Genomic DNA, 22,524 nt, shown 5'->3' on the forward strand with positions numbered 1-22,524 from the left:
TTTTATAAAAGTTTCAGGTGCGTGAGTGATGAAGTGTTTTTATGTTTTCTTCTGTTGGTACTGTTTGTTTTATGTAATTTTAACTTGTTAATTTACTTAAGGATGTTTTTGTTCCTACGGTTTATTTATTATATAGCTTTAAATTTTTTATTGTATTTGTTTGTTTGGATAAATGAATTTTTTTATAGATAGAATTGAAATTCATTTAAATTTAAACATATAATTTAACACTTGCTAATATTTAATTTATTAGCGTACCTGTAATATATATTATGTATATATTTCATAAATTAACATGTAACCTTCAGTTAAATACAGTTTCTATATAGTTTAGGTTTGTTAAAAAGTTCATGGAATGGAGTACAGTCAGATACTGTTCAGGGCAGTTGAATTAGTTATGTTTCTTTTTTTTGTAATATTCAAATCCCCATACTTAAAGCTAAGTTGAAGAAGCTTTTAGTAAAAAAAATTAATATTACAAACATTTCTTATAAATTCATAATTGTCAGATTGAAAGTATTACCATGAAGTGCTCATTTTCTATAAATTAAGAATGTTTAATTAAAATTTTACTGATACTTTTCGGATATGTACTTTCCGTGTACTGGCCTTCGCATAATTCATTTGCAGTTCACTCATCACAAATAAATATCTGTTGTGAAAGTGGTGTCTAACGTTTATATAACTTTTGTGAGAGAAACACCCTGCTCATAAAACAGTATGTTTATGACATACTAGATACATTTTCAATTGTAATAGTCATTTTGATTATATGCTTAAAAACCTTTAAGAAATAGGGGTTGTATAAAAAAAATCTTTGTTTTGTTGCTTATACTATATCATGTTAAATATTAGTAGCTTATCTTCTAAATTTTTTTATGACAGATTGTGTTTTTATTTACTTTCAGTTAAAGGTGTTCATACTTAAGAATTTTTTTTTATTGATGCGAGTTTATTATCATTGTTTAGATTTATATTTGGCTTCTCCACTTAAAAAAAAATTTGTGTTCTGAGTTATTAGCTAATATATTTATTTTGAATGAATTTCAGTACAATTCGAGAAATTTATTATGAATGTCAACTAGTCATTTATTTTTAATGATTACCAATTCAGTGGTTATCGCCTTAATATTTGGTCATCTACCACTATGTCTGTCTTATAGAAGTTTTATGAAATTTGGAATGGCTTTCAGAATATAGAGAAAAAGTTTTATGTATTAACAGATGTAGTCTATGTATCATAAATTAATTATCTCCTATAAAAAATCCTGATGGAATCTGTGTGATGCAATGACCTGAATAAAATATTTATTTAAAAATTTGTAGCCTTTTAGAATAAAATTTTTTATGTCTGAAATTAATGTAAAAATAATTTTCTGAAATTGTTATTACTGTGTTTTTCAGTAGTCTTAAGTACAGATTTAATTTTTTAATTAATGTAATTATCAAGAATACCAAATTTATGTTTAAATTTCCTGCAGACAGCTTGTTTTAAATTTGTCTTTGAAATTGCAAAATGATTCTAAAATATTCACATAACACATTTTTTGTGAGCTTGGAAAGTGTTTTTATTACCTTATTTTACAATTCTAAGGATGGCTTAGTTCACACCCTAATAAATATTTTAACAATTTTGTATCAGAATCTTAGGACTGACCAGGGCAGAGATGTGTGTGTTGCAGTTAGTGACCTGGCATCTTAAAAACCAGTAGGTTTTAGATCTTTCATTTGCTATTCACTGTAATTGATACATAGCTTGTTTTTCAGCCATCATCCTCATTGAATTGGTGTGCAGATGGTCTTGAATACAGTGATTTGCTTTTGCATTTTTGCTGAATGTCTAAAGCATTGGGATTTGAAGTATCCCTTAGGCAAACTTACACCTTTATTCCAATGATGGTTTTTTTGGGAAAGGTGGTTTGTTAATTGTTAGGGCATGTAAAAAAGATGGTAATTTTCATCTTTTGTTCAGATATTAGCAGTACTTGTGACACTCTGGTTCTTGATCAGTGAATTTCTCTTCAGTATAATTCAAAAGATCGCAACACTGTTCAACCTTTGGAAATGTTCATTTGACTCAAAAATTATTTTAATGTCAGTTAATTTTGTTTAATAATCTGATCGGTTGCATGTTTATAGCAGTTTTAATGAGAAATCCTCTTGAAATTTTCTTTGCATCCTTTATAGAATTTATCAACACCCTGAGTAATTAACTTTTTACTTAAAAGTGAATGACGTAAAACTTAGCTAGTTTCATAATCAGGTATTTCATAGTTGGTCTCTTATTAGGCGACTTCAGACTTGCTCAATTCTATACTTTTCCTATTCGTCATAATTTGAGGTCTTGAAAAGAATGGTTGTTCTCGAGATTGTGCAGCATAATGGATGGGATGTTGAAAATAACAATCCATAAATGAATATTACAATCTTCATCTCTTTACTTTTCCATCCATGTCCAATGTGTTATGGGATGCTTATTCAGACAAAATATCTACTTCAGAAACATAGATTATGATTGAAGCGAAGTTAAAATACACAAAAGGGCTTCTCACAAATTTGTTTATCCATTGACGAAGATAATCAAGAATGAGCTAATTGACTGGCAATAAATGGCTAGCCATTGGTGTCTTGCTTGAAAAAATGGCTAAAGCATTATGTCCGTACTTGTAATAATTACTTCTATCTCACTATGGTGGACTTTCCTCGTGTTCCGGGACCCTTCTCACTATTAAAATTTATCACTGCATATGACAAACATATTGAAGAGTTCATTCAACTGTAATATTTCACTTCCTTTGATTATGTAGCAACCAAAATGAACTAATGGCCAGAACTCTGTTAGACAGCTGGATTGAATAAAAATACAATGCCATTTTTCTTTCTTCCCCTAATGGATGAGGATAGTAGAAGTAAATGAGCTGAGTGCAGAGATGAGTTGACACAGGGAAATATTATAAGTATCAGGAGGAAAGTAATAAATTGGCCCTTTAAGTATTTTACTGTATGCATTACAAAAAAAAAAAAGTCCAATCTTGTTATTTGATTTGTTGTTACATTAATATTAGCTTTATTGTAATTTCTGTACTAAATAAAATATATCTTAAAACCTGGTAGAAATGCCTGAATACATTTCATGATCAAAAGCAGATTTATAATTGCATCTTTTTAATGTTAAATGAATAATTATTTTTAGAAAGATTGTTATTGAGTTAATAATATACAGCCACATGCTGATTGTTATAGAAAAATTTACTATTAATGCACTGTAAATTAAAACCAGTACTGGAAAAGAAGTGCAAAATATAAAAATTTCATTAATTTTTGTAATTTTAATTTGTTAATATGATTCAGACATGGTTTTTTGTTTGTAAATTATTAATTATAAATATTTTATCTTTTCCATCAATTGAATAGCATAGATAGTTGTATAGATTCTAAAGTTAGAAATCCTACAATTAGGATTTACATGGTAACCCACCGGGTTGGTCTAGTGGTTAACGCGTCTTCCCAAATCAGCTGATTTGGAAGTCGAGAGTTACAGCGTTCAAGTCCTAGTAAAGCCAGATATTTTTACATGGATTTGAATACTAGATCGTGGATACCGGTGTTCTTTGGTGGTTGGGTTTCAATTAACCACACATCTCAGGAATGGTCGAACTGAGAATGTACAAGACTAACACTTCATTTACACTCATACATATCATCCTCATTCATCCTCTAAAGAATTATCTAAACGGTAGTTACTGGAGGCTAAACAGGAAAAAGAAAGGATTTACATGGTGTGGGAGTAGAAGGAAAAAAGGCAGGATGGTGAATAAATTACATGATTATGTTGAAAATTGCATGCACATGAATGAATAAATACACAACCAAATATTTTAATAATATTAATATTATAATATTTATTTTTACTGCTGTAAATTCTGTGTAATTCATTGACCTATTTATTTTGTCTTCCATTTGATTAATCTGTTTGCTGCTATGCCATTATTAGTGTATGTATCCCTCCATGCTGAATTGGAAATGATACGTAAATAATATAATTTTAATAATAATAATAATAATAATAATTTATTTCTCAAATTTTGTTTTACATAATAAAGTGTCTTAGAGTACATTACAAACTTAAATTACTTATAGACTCCATATAAAAAAAACTCTTGCTGTGAGAAATGAGGTTTTTTCCATATAGAATATTCTGTGTTGAGGATTACCATAAAAATTAAAAAAAAAACAAAAAAATATCTACATATTAAAATAATTAATTAGTTAATTTGTGCTGTCAGCACTTTTTACACCATTCGGTACAATCCTTTTTTCTATTTTACATTAATTTCCTTCAAACATTGTCTTTTAATTATCAACAAATAATTTTTATTTGCTTTAAATAATCTAGTACTAAACTAAAGTTTTATTCCTATATTTTTTGATTCCTTCAGGAAGTAAGTTATATATTTTTAGTACTAAAAAGGTATATAAACAATTAAATAATTCAAGCCTTGTTTTAGATAGTATATAAAAACATACCTAAAACAATTTTTTCTGCATACATTTTTGCATGATTTTCATATATATATATATATATATATATATATATATCTTCTGAATTATTAACTCTTGTTTCTGTTATTCTACTTTTATTGAAGAAGAACCTTAACATTTTGTTAACATATAAATACCTAAGGGACAAAATATTAAATTTCTTAAAAAGGGGAAAAGATTTTGCTACTTGATTATTAGTTGAGATTATCTAATTGTATGTTTCCGAGCAGTAGTACTGGCTCTGTATTTGCGTAATACGTCTTTCCCCAAAATTACAGAACATACATTAATCTTTCCTTCATTAGTGCATGATATAACATTTTTAATATGTTTGTAGGACAAACATTAAAAAAAAGTAAAATTTATGAATACCTACACTTATATTTTTTAATTTTTTTAAAAATCCATATGATCATCTAGAATCACTCTTAAATATTTTACCATGTTAACCTGTGGTTTTATTGGACATAAACAAGGTCTTTTTAAAGTAAAATTTAAATTATTATATTTAGTATTTTCTAAATAGTTTGGTGAGCCTTTTAATTGAAAAATTAAATAATTAGTTTACAAAATCACCATCCAGTTCTAATTAGGTCTTTGATATCCTTTTTTTTATTATTTCACATTCTTTGCTTTGTAATTAAGTCATCAGCACAAAATGTTGATATTCTACCCTTGAAAAAATTCCATTACGTAAATCATTTTATGTAAATAATGAACAATGTTATGCCAAGTATAGAACTGTTATATTTCATGTTTTACAAACTCTTAAGAACTTTGATGCTTATTCTTACTAGTTGAGTCCTACTTTCCAGGTAAGATTCAAACTAATTATTACAAAGTACTCTTAACTCCAGCTTTCCATAATTTATTTAACAGTATTTGATGATCAACAACATCAAAATCTTTCCTCATGTCTAGAAACAATCTAACTACTTAATGTCCTTTATTTGTACTATTATATTTCATATAAAATTAAATTGCGCAAGTTCAATATTTGTACCCTTTGGAAACTATGCTCATTCTCACTGAAAAAAATTTGTTTTATCAAGAAAATCAAGCAATCTAGCTTTGATTATTTTTTCTAAAATTGTTGACAGTATATTCTGAATTTAAAATTCTTGTAATAATATCCTAAGTTTTATTTGGTTTGGTTGCAACTTCATTTTCTTATACTGCATATCTATTCCTAATTCTATGAACTAAATCTAAGGTCACTTGTGGTTGTATTGGGGCATATTCTCGCTTATTACTAACAGGTTTTTTGCCAGATCCATGTTTTTTATTGGAACATTAACAAAAGAATCAAAAGCTTTCTCAACATCTGATATTTGAAAAATGTTATCTTGATTTGCATCACAAAGTTGTGCTTTAATTTTAATTATGTCAATATATGATCTCTCATTAATTCTATTTTAGTCTTATCATTAAAAAGAAAATTATTTAGTGTTAATCTAATTAATGCGTGATCAGTAGTAATAACTAAATCAGTTATCTTCAAATTCTGATTAATTGTATATAACTGTTTTTTAATTTTATGGTTCTATGGTCTGTGCACAAAGCAGAAGATTGTCTAGCGGGACTATTTAATAAATTAAAACCACGATCTTGTAATGTAAATAAGTAATTATATACAGTAATGAGGGTGAGTAGTTTTTGTTCTACAACTTATTTACACAAAGGCAGGGATTCAACATGTACATCATTTTTCTACATAGTCTTCTTCCTTATCTATGCACTTGGTCCAGTGATCCACAAACTTGCATATTCGTTCCAAGAAGGTTTTCGGTTGGTCATGAAGCCTTTTTGGTATTATTTCCTGCACATCTAAGTCTGGAAAATTGATAACCGTGCAAAGCATCCTTGAGCAGCCCAAACAGATGAAAGTTGGAGGGGGCAAGAGCTGGGCTGTAAGGAGATATTTCACTACCTCAAAAATCAACTTTTTGATGGTTTAAGAGGTGTGGCAAGCCGTGTTCAGGCTGCTGTCATTCAACAACTCTTTCTTTGACAGTAGTTGTCAGTTGGAAAACAGGCTGAATTTGTTTTCCAACATTTTACTGTGATTTGCACCGTTAATCATAGTCCTGTTTATCATGAAGGCCTTCCAGTATAGGCCGTATCATATCCCAAAGCACGGTTAACATAACCTTTCCCTGTGATGGCTCAATCTTGAATTTTTTCTTTGTTGGAGATCCTGGGTGTTTCCACTCTGTACTCCATACTCTGGTGTTTCAATTTTGGCTCATAGTGATAATGGCCAGATGACTATTCTGTTAAAAATGTACAGCCTTCCTTGTTTGTAGTGATAGAGTAAGCATTGGCAGATGACAACATGTTCGAGCTTAGATTCTTCAGTAAGCTGTCTTGGTACCCATTGTGCACAGCCTTTATAGAAGCAGTAATTGTCATGTAATTTGATGGACAGAATCATGACTAATGTTCAAAGAAGACTCTACCTCATCAATGGTAACTTGCTTATTCACCAGGACCATTTCTTGAAATTGCTGAATCTTGTCATCCATGGTAGAGGTTGACTGGCATTTTACTATCTCTTTGTGTGTCAAACTTCTCGATCTGTGAAAAACACTTTTAATAGATAAAACATTGCCCCAGTATTATGATAAAAATCTATAATGAATTTCAGCCCTTTTCATACCCTCCATCCAGAGAAATTTGATCACTGCTTGTTGTTCCTCCTTGGTGCAAAATGCTAGTGGAGGGAACATTTTTACACTATAATGTGATCAGAATCAAATTTCACACATGTGACAGCGCAGTCTTATCAACTCTTAAATACGCATGCGCAGAAGACAGTTTGATAACTTTAGAAGGTGTGTTATGCACACACATATATATATATATATATATATATATAGTGTATATAATTTTTGACTTGTCCTTATATATAATTCCTTAGAATATCTATATTTATATCGCAAACACAAATTTAACTGATATCATTTTTGTTATTGCTTAATAATTTTTCAAGTTCTTGAGTATTAATGTCTTTTGAATATGAATTTAATTTACAGATACCTTTGTGTTTCAAAATGAATATTGGGGTTTTAAAGTTATGTAATATTAAGCTTTACTTACATTGATACTATACATGAAATGAATTGAAAAGGCAACTCAAACCAGTTTTTCTATAAATGTTCAATGTTAACATCATTTGTCACACAGCACACATCCAGCCAATAGGAGAGTTCATCCCATATTTTAATCAGCAAGTCTTGTGTAATTGACATGACAGTTGCTTCAATCCTGTGTCTCAAGTTGAGTAGGTCAACTGGTAATTTTGACACATACACTTGATCCTTTATGAACCCCCAATGAAAAAAATCACACGGGGTCAGATCGGGCCATCGGGTTGGCCATCTTTGCTACTAGAGCTTTCAAGCAGAAACATCTTTGTTACTAGCACTTTGAAGCAGAAGATACAGGAAACAGTTTGAGTAATTTTATCAACAGTTTTATTGTAAATTAGGTTATCATAGTGTTGTCATTTAGGTATCATAGTTTTGATCAGTGGTAGAGAAAGTACAGTAGCCTTATAATGATAACAATAAAAATATGCAAAAACTAAAATTAAAAAAAAAAATTATCACTTAAATAAATAAAAGATTACTTCCTGATTTTAATAATATAAAACAAGCTCATCATTCTCCTCGGTAGGTTTAAAGAAGCTATACACAAGAGTTTTCAGCACAAACAAATGCAAATGTACATGCTTTGAATGCATCAAAGCACCCTCAATTTTACTGAAGGAGATCAAATTTTAAAAGTCTACTCAAGTTGTAAAGTATAAAAAGAAAATCCAAAATTTAACATTTTTTGATTTGGTGCCACATTTATTTCTTTATTATAAGATTTCAATAATGAAAAAAAGCCCCAAAAAGTATCACATGGAATAAATATGTATATTATATTGAGTGAAATTAAATTTAACCCGAATAATTAAATGATAATGATGATTATGAAAAACACTTATCTGATGGAAAAATATCAACTTTCTTCATAAAAATAAATCATAAAAAAGTAAATGAAAATCACAAATGAATAGCATTATAATAAAATTTGTACCTTTTCTTGGTAGTATATTGCAATAACAAGAATCCATAATTTGCTCTACTATTCTGCAGTGAGGAAATACAATATTATTAGAAATATATAATTCTCAGATTTGTAGGCACAGCAAGCGAGAAAGAAACACCTCATCTGCAGATCAATGGGCATGGGAGGCAGATGTGTTAAAATTGTTATGATGTACTCAGGGTTTATGAGGGATTACTTGAATTTGATATTGGGTAAGTCTGTTCATTCATTTGCTTGCATTTTTCTGTACAATCATATTTTGTTACATTTTTCTTCAATATTCTTTTCCGTGCAGTGGCACACCTTAGTGATATGATTTTAATTAGAATCTCTTTATTTATGCTAATTTTAAATCGAAAAACATATTTTAATAGAAAATCATGTCTTTTTGTTTATTATTCTTTTGCATAAAATATTTCAAAACTTTTTTGAATATTCTTTGATGTGGAAATGTTTCAGTTAATTTTAATTTTTTTAAATGATTAAATTTGAGTTTCCATATCCTAATGGCTTGTTAATAGCTTTGGTTCTCTGGTATTGTTGGAATTAATTTTTTTCTTATATGGTATTTACCAGTTTTTCTTTTTCTTTTGTAAATGGCAAATTATTCAGTAATTTGTAACCTGCTTTTAAAATTTAAGTTTATCATTTTATTAAACTGGCTGAAGCTCTAGGTTTGTAAATTTCACTTCTTGTTTTTTATTACAAAATTACAGTAATAATTTGGTTAAAATTTGTAATATATAATAAATATTACTTATATGTTAAAATTACATGGAATTCAGTTCTTTACTTTAAAATTTAGAGGTTAAAAAATAAAAGATTAGTATTTTTAATATAACATTTTTTTTGTAACAAAAGAATTAATATAAAACATAAATTGAAAAAAAGAAAAGAAATTATTTAAAAATCGTATTACTGAAAAAAGATCATAAACCTCTTTGTCTACACTGGACTTTTGTTTTCTTCAGAACAAATTGCTTCTTACGTTGCTTTATGTTTACACAGATCATTCTATTAGATTTACTTCAATAATTTATTGTCATTTCTCTTTTTACTAGATGGGCATTTAGTAAAAATTTTGTGCTGTTGCTATTAGGGGTAGGGCTTCATAGAATACCTAAGATTTTCGTAAATGAAGTTAACAGAATGCTTAAAAGTTGGTATTGAAAGTCTTGTTCTTTTGTGGGGAGCAGAAAATTCTTAACAGTTCATATGAGTTCTTACCATTATAAAGCTCTTTCTTGAAACAAAATTTTCACGTAGTAAATTATATATAAATTTAAAAAAGCAGTATTCAGTATTTTATAAAACATTGTGAGCTATCTTGCATTTCTATTAAAAAAAAAAAAAACTGCTGGACATCTGCGAGAACCCCATGACTCCATTAGTTTCATTATATTTATACGCAATCTTGGGCATTTTGTACCTCATTCAGTTGCATTTAAAAAAAAATTATAATGAAAAACTAAGGGGTTTGATGAAAAACTAATGAGTTTTTGGGTTTGAAACATTTCTGGTATGAAAGAGACCAATACTTTTTCATTGTAAAAATAGAAAGTGGAAGTACCACTTTATCTTAGTATATGTTTTAGTATGTCACACACTTTTATGTAAAATTTGGTTTTGTTTGAAATATACATTAAAATTTTGGTGTACTCAAGACAGTTTAAAAGTTTATATGGTTACTTACTGTAACAATTAAATCAGATTTATGAATGTTCGTTAATTATAAAATTTGTTTGCCTCATTTCCCAAATGGGTACAAAAATGTCAGTTTATATCCTTCATGGATATGATGAAACATCCATATTCTCAATATTTTAAGAAGAAAGTCAAATCAGTTGCCACGCATTACCGCTTATATTTTGTACTGCATAATATAATGTCAAATATATATCATGCTTGTTTTGATAAATGATTGATTACATTTCAAAACTGTCGATAAAAACACAAATAATTCAAACAGTTGATTTCTGTTAAGAAATATTTTGTCTATAATTTTTCATTTTGTCAATCTACATAAAGAACATTTGTTCTTACATTTCATTCTGTTTTTACATAAAGAACAACTGTTTTGAATTAAGCAACAAGGAACCAACCCAGTCATCTGATTCTGAGAAAAATGAATTCTAATAAATCATTAAATAAAAGTTTAAAGCAACTTTTTTCTATCGATTAAATGTTTTAGTAATGATTTTTGTAAAAGTTTTTTTTTCTTCAAAAATAGGTAAGACTTGGGAAATATTTTTATGGCAAAATGTTTTGATTAGTGATTAATAATTTTAACAAACTCTGTAGATTGAACATTTTCAAATTGTATCATACAGAATAAGTTTTAACTGTTTTATTGTAAAATCAAAAATGTAAAACAATACATTAATAAAAATACAACTGAGAGTTTTAATAACAACAACTAATATTAATACAATAACAACAACAACAGCTTCAATATTCAAGAACTGACTAAAAAGTTCTTGAATATTAACTTCATAATCAAGAAGTGCATTAAATCCTCGCAAATCATCAACGTTCTCGCAAGCAAAGAGATATAGATAAAATTGTTTCACATCCAAAAGTATTAAATGGAAAACTGATTTTAAACTGCCAACTTAGGTGCTGGGATACCTCAGGCCAAAGTGTATCAAATTTGAGTAAAAATTTGCTTCATAAGACTTGCATTTTTTCATGTATATTATTAGTTTAGACTCAACATTATTAGTATATCCTTCTTGGAGTGTAATGAGGAATGGGTTGTCATGTGTAACAACACTTTCTCTTGTGAGCAGCCAATTTATTTTTTCCACATTGCAGGTCTTCTCTCGGTCATATGTTATTTCTAGAAGTTTTGGCACGTTTTTAGCCCTGATAATGTCAGTCTTAAGACCTTGCTTCTTTTGCTTTCTCTAATGTAAATCTTAAGTGTTCATTTTAAAAGATTACTTTTACCGACTTGTTTTTTCATCTGTTATACTTTATTCAGTGAATTACAGTTTTGACAAATATTTTTTTAATTTCTTCTCATTTGATTAAAATTTTTATAAAATTGTTTTTAAATACTTGTAACTTTATAGGATTTCCAGTATCTAGTACATGCTATACTTAAATTTTATGTATAATAAGATTCTCAGGTAATTAATTTTTGCCTGTGGTTTCACATTGTAATTAGAAACATATTTACTTATTTTTATTTACAAATTCTATTAGATAATTTACTGCAGCATTAAGGGTTTTTTTATAATAACTACTTCTAATACCCTCTTTTGTCATTAATATTTAGGTTTTCAATTTAGAAAGTTCTGTATTCATTATTTTAGTCAAAATATATGCACTGTAAGAATAAATAGTTTGTATTGTCTATTGTATTATTAAGATTCTATTGTATTGTCTTGACTGTTTTCTTTCTCATAATGTCTTTTTACTAGTTCTTCTGTAATTAATGTGATTTGAATGTAAAAATTGTGGTTGTGCATTATAACTTTCAAGAGCTCCAGGAATGGAGAAAAGGCTTTTTAAGTTCTTCAACATTTATATAGTTAACAATTTTTTTGGTAATTATTAGCATATTCATATTTCATGAATGTTTTATTGAAACACCATTCTCTCTTGCAGAATTGGTCTTTATTTATTACCTTGGCATCTTAACTTATCTTTTTTGATTAGTTTCATTATATTTAAGTGTTCTGCTTTTTTTCTTTAAAAAATAAAATTAGTATTTTATTCACAAACCCTCACCATCTATTTCTTCAGTTTTCCAATTTTATGTTTCAATCAGAATTATTAAAAGTGTCTACAACTGCAGTTTCTGTGTTTTAAATTAATTAGTTCATGAACATTATTATCAAGATTTAAATTTTTAGTTTCCATATTTCTGTAATTTAAATCGGTCATATACTATTTACAACAACTGTGGTTTCTGTACATATCAAATCGAACTATTAAAAATATCTACATGTGCAGTTTACTGCTTAAATTATTTAAATCAGAAATATTAATACTATCTACAATTGATGTCTTAAGTTATTTGTATTAGAAATATTTTCATGTTAGCTGCGATCTCATCTCTATATTTAAATTATTTCAGGTAAGTTACTGTTACTTTCAACGTTTTGATCAAGAATCTAGTTTTTGTTGAATCTAGATTCGACATTAGTTTCTTGTAGATCACAAGAAGTATTAAGATCATTCACTTCCACATTGGTAAACCCACTTCTGACATTTTTATTCAGTGTTGCTGTAATGCTGTTTTCAGATACTTAAAAAACCTCAGTCAAAGTGAATTTTCAGAACATGCCACAACTAATGATTTTAACTTATTCTAGAAAGTTAGGATATCTTCAAGGTTCACTTCATTACATAAATGCGGTGTTTTTAGTACATTTTTTGTTCACCACCCTGCAAACACAAACCAAAAGATATTCTGTTACAAAATCATATCATTTACATTTTCAATATATTATCGTGTAAGACATATACTAATTTCATTTATAACTAATAACTTTGACATATGTAACTAATTTCATGGTACTGAAAATATAAAAGTGTATTATAATAAAGAAAAATGATAGATATTTTCCTGTGCTTTTCTCCTTTATCAGTTGTGTAACATATGAAGTCACTTGGTTAATAATGCATTAATTTACTTTTTTATTTTGGCTTCAATTGCAGAGTGGAGTAAGTCCACTTCCATCTGGATATATACCTCTTCTAAATATTTTTGATTATTTCAACTTTTTTAATAAAGAATAAAACTATATAATAGCAATTATGGAACTACAATTTTGAGTTTGTACATCGTCCATCATTCCTTATAATGATAAGCTTTCATTAGAATTATCCTGTAGATAATCTAATGTGCAGCTGGCAATTGTGTTTGTTGAAAGATCTAATTGGCTTTCATCAAACCAATAACATGTCGCTTACTTTTTTTAATATCATAAATAGTAAAATTATGGCACAATGATTGATTTTGAAGTACGAAGCTAGTGTATTTAAGCATGACATACTTTGGTAGATTGCAGATCTTTTAAGTTAAAATAGTATATTTACTTTATTCCCATGCTTGTCATCATCCTTTTTTCATTTTCCTTACACAGTCTTTTTTGGAAATATATTCCTTATAAATTATTTCTCTGTTTTGTTTTTCTTTGGTGGTTGAAAAGAGATGGTTTTCATCATTAATCTTGTCAAGAAGATTCTCGACACGGGAGTGATCATCACTACAGTCAGCGTTAACATCTCCATTGTAAGTATCTGACATGTTTCTGGTCTCTGTTGGTTCAAGGTGGAGTTTTCCAGTTGACTTCCAGCAATAATAGGATGATAATTTCAGAAGTATTTCAATAAAATTTTCTAAAACTTCTTCAGCCTTATTATTATTATTTTTTATTTTTGGCCTAGAAACAGTAAGTAAGTGTGTATATAAGAAATTATCATTCACATTCCATGACACTGGGAATCAGCAATCCAGTTGTGAAGGTGTTTACTCCTCAAACTGAATGTACTAGGAACTGGCTTTTTTTTTATAAACGTACAATTTCTCTACCTGTTGGCTTTATTGTATAATTATTTTTAGAATTTCTTCTGGACTCATCTTTTTTTGTTAGAAGTGACAATGTATATATTTTCTTTTGGTTCCATGATGTTATTACCCAAAACATTGTAAATAGCTGTTCCTCATCTCTACATTAATTTTTTGACTGTTGTGAAATTAATATGATATTAATATATTAAATTAATATTAAAATCTTAAAAATTGTGTACCACAATATAGTATGTTCAAAATATAGTTGATTCATAAATAAACTGTTCAGAAAGTAACAAAATAAAATTACAACATACAATGGTGCTCTATCTATAAAACTTTGTAAACAAATATTTGAATAAATGAATTACTGTTAGTAAAAATAAAGAACAAAGAACTTTTGATCACTCGCATACTTTTTGTTGAAATTAGTTTTTACGTGTATTGTTTGAAGAACACAGTTCAGGTTCGGGAGCATGAGATGTGCGATAAGCAGATTTAATTTCAAAAGACATGTTGAAAAAACTGTTTTTTTCTGTATGTAGCACTTCGATGTCGCAAGTGTTCGTAATACAAGTCAATCACAATTTAGGTACTCTTGTTTTTCTGAAAATCATTTTCAGTGTATTATCACCATCACCCTCACAATTTGAGTCTCCCTTAAATGTTCTGCAATTTCTTCCTCAGTTAAATTTTTGTAACCAGGGTCATCCGTGTTGGTCTCCAACTATGCTCTGATATCTTCATGGGTAGCATCATGCACTCCTGCTTTCAATAAAGCATTTCTGTAATCTTCTAGTTCTATCCCTCATTGTTTTTTTCGCTCGTTAGTCATAAAGTATTTTATTCCATGCCTTTTTTATTAATGTAGAACTTTTTACTCTCTCCACTGCAGCTGCAAAATTGAAGATCATTGACCTTAAATTATATGATTTAATGTTTTGAAGTATACCACTGTTATCTTCTTCCTTATCATCACTTGTTAAAATCGCTTCAAAAACTTTGTTTAAAAATAACTTGTAATGCCATTTCACAATGAAAATACAGCCTGATCCATGGGTTATATTAACGTCGTGTGGCAGTGTTAATTTGCAAAAACACACTTTTCTTTTCCATCTTAACTACAAAGGAAAGAAGGAAATAATTTGAGTGTATCTATTTGATAACTTTTTATTTCCGGAACAGCATAATTATTGAACCAGTCTGAAGATATCTGCCATAAACCAAGCACTTTTGTTACTAAAATAATCTATTTGTAACGTATCGATTATATTCTTAATTGCACGAGGGTTTTTTACTCATTCCGACTATTACTGTCTTTAATTTGTGATTACCTTTGGCATTACCACAGTTCAAGGCAGATACTCGTGCCTTATCAATTTTACGGCCAGGAATATTTTTTACAGACCTCGATGTTTGGGTATTTTTAGGTACTTGCTCACCAGTATAATCCAGCCTTGACTGCATTGTACAACTTATTGAATAGTAGACCTTCTTTTTTAATCAGATCAAGTTCCTTTTTAAATGGTTCAATGACCTCACTATCTCCACTTAGACTTTCTCCACAAATTACTTGGTTGACAATATTGTGTTGGCGAAATCTGTACAGCCAACCTGAGCTTGCTGAAAAGTTCTCAACAGCTAAATAACTGACTAATGTTTCAGTAGCAGCCTGCATTTCAACACCGGTTACAGCTACACCATTTGAATGATGTTGCTGATACCATTTGTGTACATAGCTTCTTCAAGATTGTTACCTGTGGCAAAATGCACACGCTTGATGTCAGGTATTTTATTGATATTACAGTCAAATTTTAGAACATAACTCAGAGTTGTTGTTTTTTCTTTATGTCGGGTACCATTTGTTTAGTGATTCCATACTCCCAACAAACACTAGCTACCAATGCACCTTTTTAAGTTTTTTAATCAACTGTAACTTTTGTTGCAATGAAAGAGACATGTGTTTTACAGATTAAAAAATATAACATTAAAAATACAGATTAAAAAATTATGGACTGTTCTATTAACACGTAAAATAGTTTTTGACATAAACTAACAAACAACACAACTAATGACTCACAACTACAGTACAGTACTGAATAATAACAAGTTAGGAATGTTAACATTCCTAATGCGTGACAGCCAACTAGAACTCAGATCAAACGGAGGTTTTAACTAGAAAATCTGTGATAGTCTTTATTTATTTACTGTATGTAATGCTATACTGTAATTTCATTGCACCGGGCAAATCCAGCATTCATTTCATAAGGTACGAACTACGATTTTATTACTAGGACTACTATATTTATAATTATTTTTCTACTGCACTTGAGTTCATATATTACTACAGTCTTTATTGCAATAATTGCATTCATAGATATTTAAAACCTGCATAAATAGAAAAAATGTTCCTGCTCGTGTACAGTCCGTATTAAGCAAAAATTGGATTAAGACGTCTAGATTAATCAGGGTTTACCTTATTTACAGAAGGTTTACTTACTGGTGAAAATGGAATGCATTCTTCAACCATGGGTATAATTGTTTTTGTCTGGGATTTAAATTCAATAAAAGTTGCAATTTTTTTATTCATTGCAATAAATACAATTTTGTGTTTAGTGAATAACTTAAATTAAATAATGTAACTTAACTTACCTTCCAAAATCACAAGGTGGGTCGGTTCTTTGTTCCAATAAGAACACAGCCTGTCGGCTGATAAATGGCTGGATAGGTCACATTGGTTCCGTTTAACAAAACTGTTTTCTGCTATTTCTGTAATTTTGGTTGAATCTACCTAAATAAGAATTTTCTCCTAAGTTAAAAAATACAATACATTAATAAAGTTAAAATATTTACATTCTGCAATATAAATAATTCAATTATTTGAATTCTGTGCATTGGTTCCATGTTGCTTAACACCATCTAGTTATATTAATAACATTACTGCTGATAAATTACTAAAAATATTCTAATGATGTCAGAGCAGACTGACCATTGTCTTCTGGTCATTGTTTGCAAAGAAATTAAATTTATAAACAATCAATTTTTTTTATGAGTAATCTTCAGATCAGTTACAGTGTATGCACCTTCACTGGACTTATCACTTGCAAAAGATGTTTGCTCAGAGAAAAGAGACCTGGTTATAAAATTAGTCTGTTGCAGAGTGGTCAATAATGTAGAACGAGTTATGACATTTTGGTTAGTAAGTAGAAGTGTTTTAGATTTTTTAAAGGGAAGACTAGACTTTTTATGAAAAATTTAGTCTAATGTATATTTTTATATTCATCATTCTCTTAAACGTAGTCAAAATTCTGTTGACTATTATTTCAATTAAAATTGCTTGCAAAGTTGACTTTCATGTGTTATGTGAACCTTCTTGTTCACTAAATTCAATATCTATTAATGGTATATTTTTAGTTTGATCTAGAAGACACGCCCTGTGTATTCAAAGCCCAGCTATCTTGTAGAATTTGAGAACTTTTAATTATAATAGAAAAGTTTTTAAACAGCAAGAATGCTAATTCATAGAAATAAGCGACCATTTGCCATCATGTAAGTGACTGGTGTTACAGGGTTAACTGTGTTAAATTTCTTTTACACCATTGTGTTTTTTAATAATTATTTAACGCATAAATTGTATAAGTATAATTATTTTTAATTTCATATTATGTTTGCAGATTTAAACATTTAAAAAATTTGATAACAAGTAACATTGATGTGGTATAATCTTTGAATGAAAATAATGTTTAAGTATGTATGCTTGCTTGTTATTTAATACTGTTGATTGGTTGTTAAAAACTGCATGAAAAATAAGCACTCCATTCCAAACTTTTTGACTATCCTTTTTTTTATATATGCATGTTCGATAATTTATACTAATATTTAAATTAAATAACATGTGTAGTATCTAAGACAAAAAAAGGAAATAACACTTTTATATCCTTGTGAATACATGCATGAAATATTTTCATTATTTCCAGTTGTTAAATTTTTTTATAGTTACAAAATTCTTTAATAAATTTCTATTTAAAATAAAAGAACAATGTTTAATCATTACAGTTTGTCAAATATCTTATGTCCTTTGCTTCCATTTACATTATGCCTAATTATTTTGATATTTATAATGATAATAGTTTTGTAATGAGTTAAGTGATTTAATTCTCTATATACAACATATGCATTGGAAGTGAATACAGATTTCCTCAATCTTATATACATAACTCTTGAAGTACTAGGGAGTTAACTGTGTAAATATTTACATAACATATTAATTAATGAAATAATTACAAAAAAAAATTTTTAGTTATCTTAATTATTGAAATAATTTAACTTGGAAACAATTTATTTTTCTGTGCCGAATTAGGTACTTGTAATTAATAATTTTGTCCAGATTTGTTTGCTTAAATACTTTGTTGTTTTAATAAAAGCTTTGTCCTTCAGAAACAAAATAATAATAAAAATTATTATGTCAGTTTCTATAATACTTACTATCTGCACTAAGAGCAGATTTTATTGATAATTTTTTTTTATTAATTAAGATATTTGCTTTTTAAGGTGAAGTAGATAATATATTTATAAAATAAAATTTAATAAAACAATTTCTTTAATCAGTTCCGATAACAAATTCTTGTTGTTATTCTTTTTGTAATTGCAGTGTGGTCTCAATTTTATGAGGTAATATGGATTGTCTCCACCTCAGATTACTTGGAAATCCGGATTAGTTATTGGAAATTATGAATAAAACAACAATAAAATTGTGCTGTGAAAGAATGTTTTTTCATCATCATAATCAATTAAGATTACTACAATGGTTATAAGAAGGTGTTTATTTAATTTCATTTATAATTTATAATGAAGAACATTTCTTGATTTTATACTTAGCTGAGCCGTGTTGTTATTTGCTAGATGACTTGTAGTTTTAAAAATGTAAAACCGTTTTGTGAAATATCAGGATAATGTTATAAGTATGTTTTATGCCACCCAAAATGCTTGGACATTCAAAAAGCTTGGTTGAAGTGCTAACTTTTTCATTTCCCTTTTCTCTATTCTAGCAATTTTTCATCGGATGTTAAATAATAATTTCACCATATAATGTAAATTTTCACTGGACCAAACATTTGTGTATTTTTCTTAATGGATTTATCATTGAATGTAAAATGATAAGAACATGGCTTACTAATTCTTAACATCCTTTTTATAGCTTTAAAGTTAATATTTGCAGTTTTCCTTTAAGACATTCTTTTTTTTATCGAACATAGGCAGTTTTTAATCTTAAAATGAAACATTTAATATAGAACTTTTATAAAGCTCTTTTTGTTGTTTTGTACAAGCCCATCTTTGTTATCGTCTTTCAATTTGGTGATTAATGATCCTATTATTTCATTATGCTTTCTACTTTTTTTAATACAACTCTTTTTTAATAAATCTCTTATTCATTTAACTGTGTTTACTCTTCTTTGCATTAATCTCCATTTTTTATAGCAGTTATTTTTATGTAAATGTATGAACGATTGTAAATTTATAAAATGTTTTATACTTTTTTCTTGACTGAAAGAATTGTCTAGACATGGTAAATTTTATGTAAGTTTCTTTTTTAATTCAGTAACTTTTTAATCCTATTATTCTTCATTTTTTCCGTATAATAATCTGAAAACAGATTTTGATAAAATTTATGTTAATTTTACTGTCAAATACTCGTTTATGTTAGGTTTTAATTTTAATGATTAATTTGTGTACTGTAATAAAGATATGCTTTATTTTTATTTTACTTTGTATTCTGCATTGTTATTAAAGTTGCATTTTATAGATATGTGTAATTATCTTTACACAGTTAAATTACTAAATGTTTATATAATGGTAGATAACTTTTATTATTGCATGTAATGTATAGTTTTTAATTAGTTAGAATTATTAGAAAAAAATTGTTAATAAATAAATGTTATATAATTAATTGGTAGTATATAAAACTAATTGATTAATTAGAAAAATAAAGCTTTGTTGAATTATTTTTGTCATAATTTAGTATCTTGTTACATTATATAGTTAAATTTGATTATATTTTATTATTAAAGTTCATAGTAAGATTTTACACTCTTAATAGACAAGGAGTTTATTTAACTGACTGTTGAACTGAAAGCCTGAAGGAATGGTATATTTCTGATAGGAACTTGAATAAAAAAAAATCAATTTGTTCAGTATATTTTAAAAAATCTGATAATGTTTAATAAATGTCAGGATACTGTTGATGGTTACAGAAAATATGCATTAAAAAATAAATATATAGAATTTAATAGTTACAGTATTCTGCATTATGATTGCCATGTTGTCCATTTTTATAAATTGCTATACCTTCTAAAATTATATAAAAAATTGTGAAAGCAACGTTATTGTCTAGAGAAATTTTAAATTTAATGGTAAATTGTTGTTTGGACAGATTATAATAGTAATTTATATCTTCATTCCAAAAATGAGGCAGAAAAGTTACTGTTACAAAAAACCTTTTTGTACTGTTATAAAATCACTGTTTTTTTTAAAAAACTGTTGTTATTCAACTGTTTTGTAATTCTTAAATCATATTTATCATGAAAAAAAGTGATAAGCAATTTTTTTTTTATAAAGTCTGCTTTTCAGCAAAGCAGAAACATTTTAATACCATTAAACTGAACATTTAAGAAATTTTTTTTTCATTTATTGCAGAAGAAAAAATAAAAATTGGAAATAAACAAACTTTAAATCAGAAATCAAAATAACCTTTGTTAATTTTTTGGAATTTAATTCATAAACTTAAAAACATAATTAAATATTGGAATCATATCATAATCAAGAATGAAATTTAAAAAAACAATTAATTTGATAAAATGGCTGAGAAATAAATTAAGGTTTTAGAGTTGGTTCTGGCATCAGTACTTCATAATGACATAACAGCATGGCAGGATAGTATTTTTATAGATTGTAGAAGTTGAGTGGGTATTTTTTTTATTAATATTAATATCTTTTTTTAAGAGAAAAATAAAATAGTACTTTCCTCTTTGGTCCTTGAGCAAGAAACTCGTAGACTGAACTATTTCTCATATTCATATGACAAGCACAAGTCTCACAATTTTGATTTCAATATTAAAAATCGTTACTGAATTATATACATTAACTACCATAAAAATTAATAGAGTTTATATGATCACAATAACTAAACATCCAAACCAGTATGATTTATTAATCAGATTATGTGTCGCCCACTCCCAAAAGTCATTATGTCAAAAAACTTGTAATGAAAAAACCTCTGCAACTCAACAAATGTACGTATTGTAATTTGTTTTATGATTTTTATATTACTTTTTTTATGTTTTGGTACAACTACTGCCAAAAATGTTGTAGTTTTGAAACTGAAGATTGGATGTAATGAGTTTTTTGGAACATTTTTCAAAACTTACACTCAGTGAAAATGTGAATTCGGGTTCAAAAGGCAACTATTTTACCAAAGTATTTTATTATCTAAAAAAAAAAAAAAAACACTAGGCCTAGGCCTAAAAAACTGTCAGAAGAAAGTTACATTTTTGTATTTAGAACTTCCTCTGCAAATTTAAAAAAAGTAATATAGCTTTTAAAAAGCACTAAATTTCCAAAATATTTTCCTTTTGTAAAGGTATTTCATCAGCATCATCTTCACCTATGTGTTCCTGGCCGTTGTCTTTTCTTTGTAGAATAACTTCCTGATCAATAAAAGGTAGTTTGCAAAACTGGTAGTTCAGTTCATGTCTTAAGTCAGGCCCATAGTGCTTTTGAAGAAGATATCTCAAGTCATTCAATTTCTTAGCCTTTACGATCACACCTTTATAATGATTTGTGGTGCAGTTTCATTCCAGGATTCATTTTGTAGCCATTCTTTCTTTGCACTTTAATAGTTGTTATGTTTTATCAGGATAATTTGCGTAAGCCACCGAGCTGCTCTAGTGGTTAACTTGTCTTCATAAATCAGCTGATTTCTCAAACTCTGGAACTCTCAAATTGAGAGTTCCAAGGTTCAAATCCTACTAAAGGCTTTTATACAGATTTGAATATTAGGGATACCGATGTTCTTTGGTGGTTGGGTTTCAGTTAACCACACATCTCAGGAATAGTAGACCTGAGACTGTACAAGACTACACTTTATTTACATTCTGAAACTGAAACTAAACAGACTTCATTTAATGAGGGTAAACAGAAAAAAAGAGAAAATTTACTTGGTTGGCATAAACTGAAAGTGCCAATTTTTGCTGGAGCTTTGGCATTGCCTGGTACAGCAGGAGTTTCTTAAATAAAGTTTTGGAATACTCAATACAGCTGTTGTCATATATTTTCAGATCTTTACCTAATTTAAAAATATTTCA

At 28.0% G+C, this 22,524-nt stretch overlaps 1 protein-coding gene across 3 annotated transcripts in view; it reads left to right on the plus strand.

The window, feature by feature from the left end:
• LOC142320667 (uncharacterized) overlaps positions 1–22,524 on the plus strand; it is a 111,637-nt gene that overhangs the window by 55,238 nt on the left and 33,875 nt on the right. For 2 of the 3 annotated variants that reach the window (XM_075358720.1, XM_075358721.1), the window contains exon 9: positions 18,816–20,160. The exons of the other annotated variant lie outside the window; for it this stretch is intronic. The gene's annotated coding sequence lies outside the window, so the exon portion shown is untranslated. Of the gene's footprint in view, positions 1–18,815; positions 20,161–22,524 lie in introns of those variants that run through there. 3 annotated transcript variants of the gene reach the window in all.

This window comes from Lycorma delicatula, chromosome 2 (genome assembly GCF_047948215.1).
Source record: "Lycorma delicatula isolate Av1 chromosome 2, ASM4794821v1, whole genome shotgun sequence".
Lineage (NCBI taxonomy): Eukaryota > Metazoa > Arthropoda > Insecta > Hemiptera > Fulgoridae > Lycorma > Lycorma delicatula.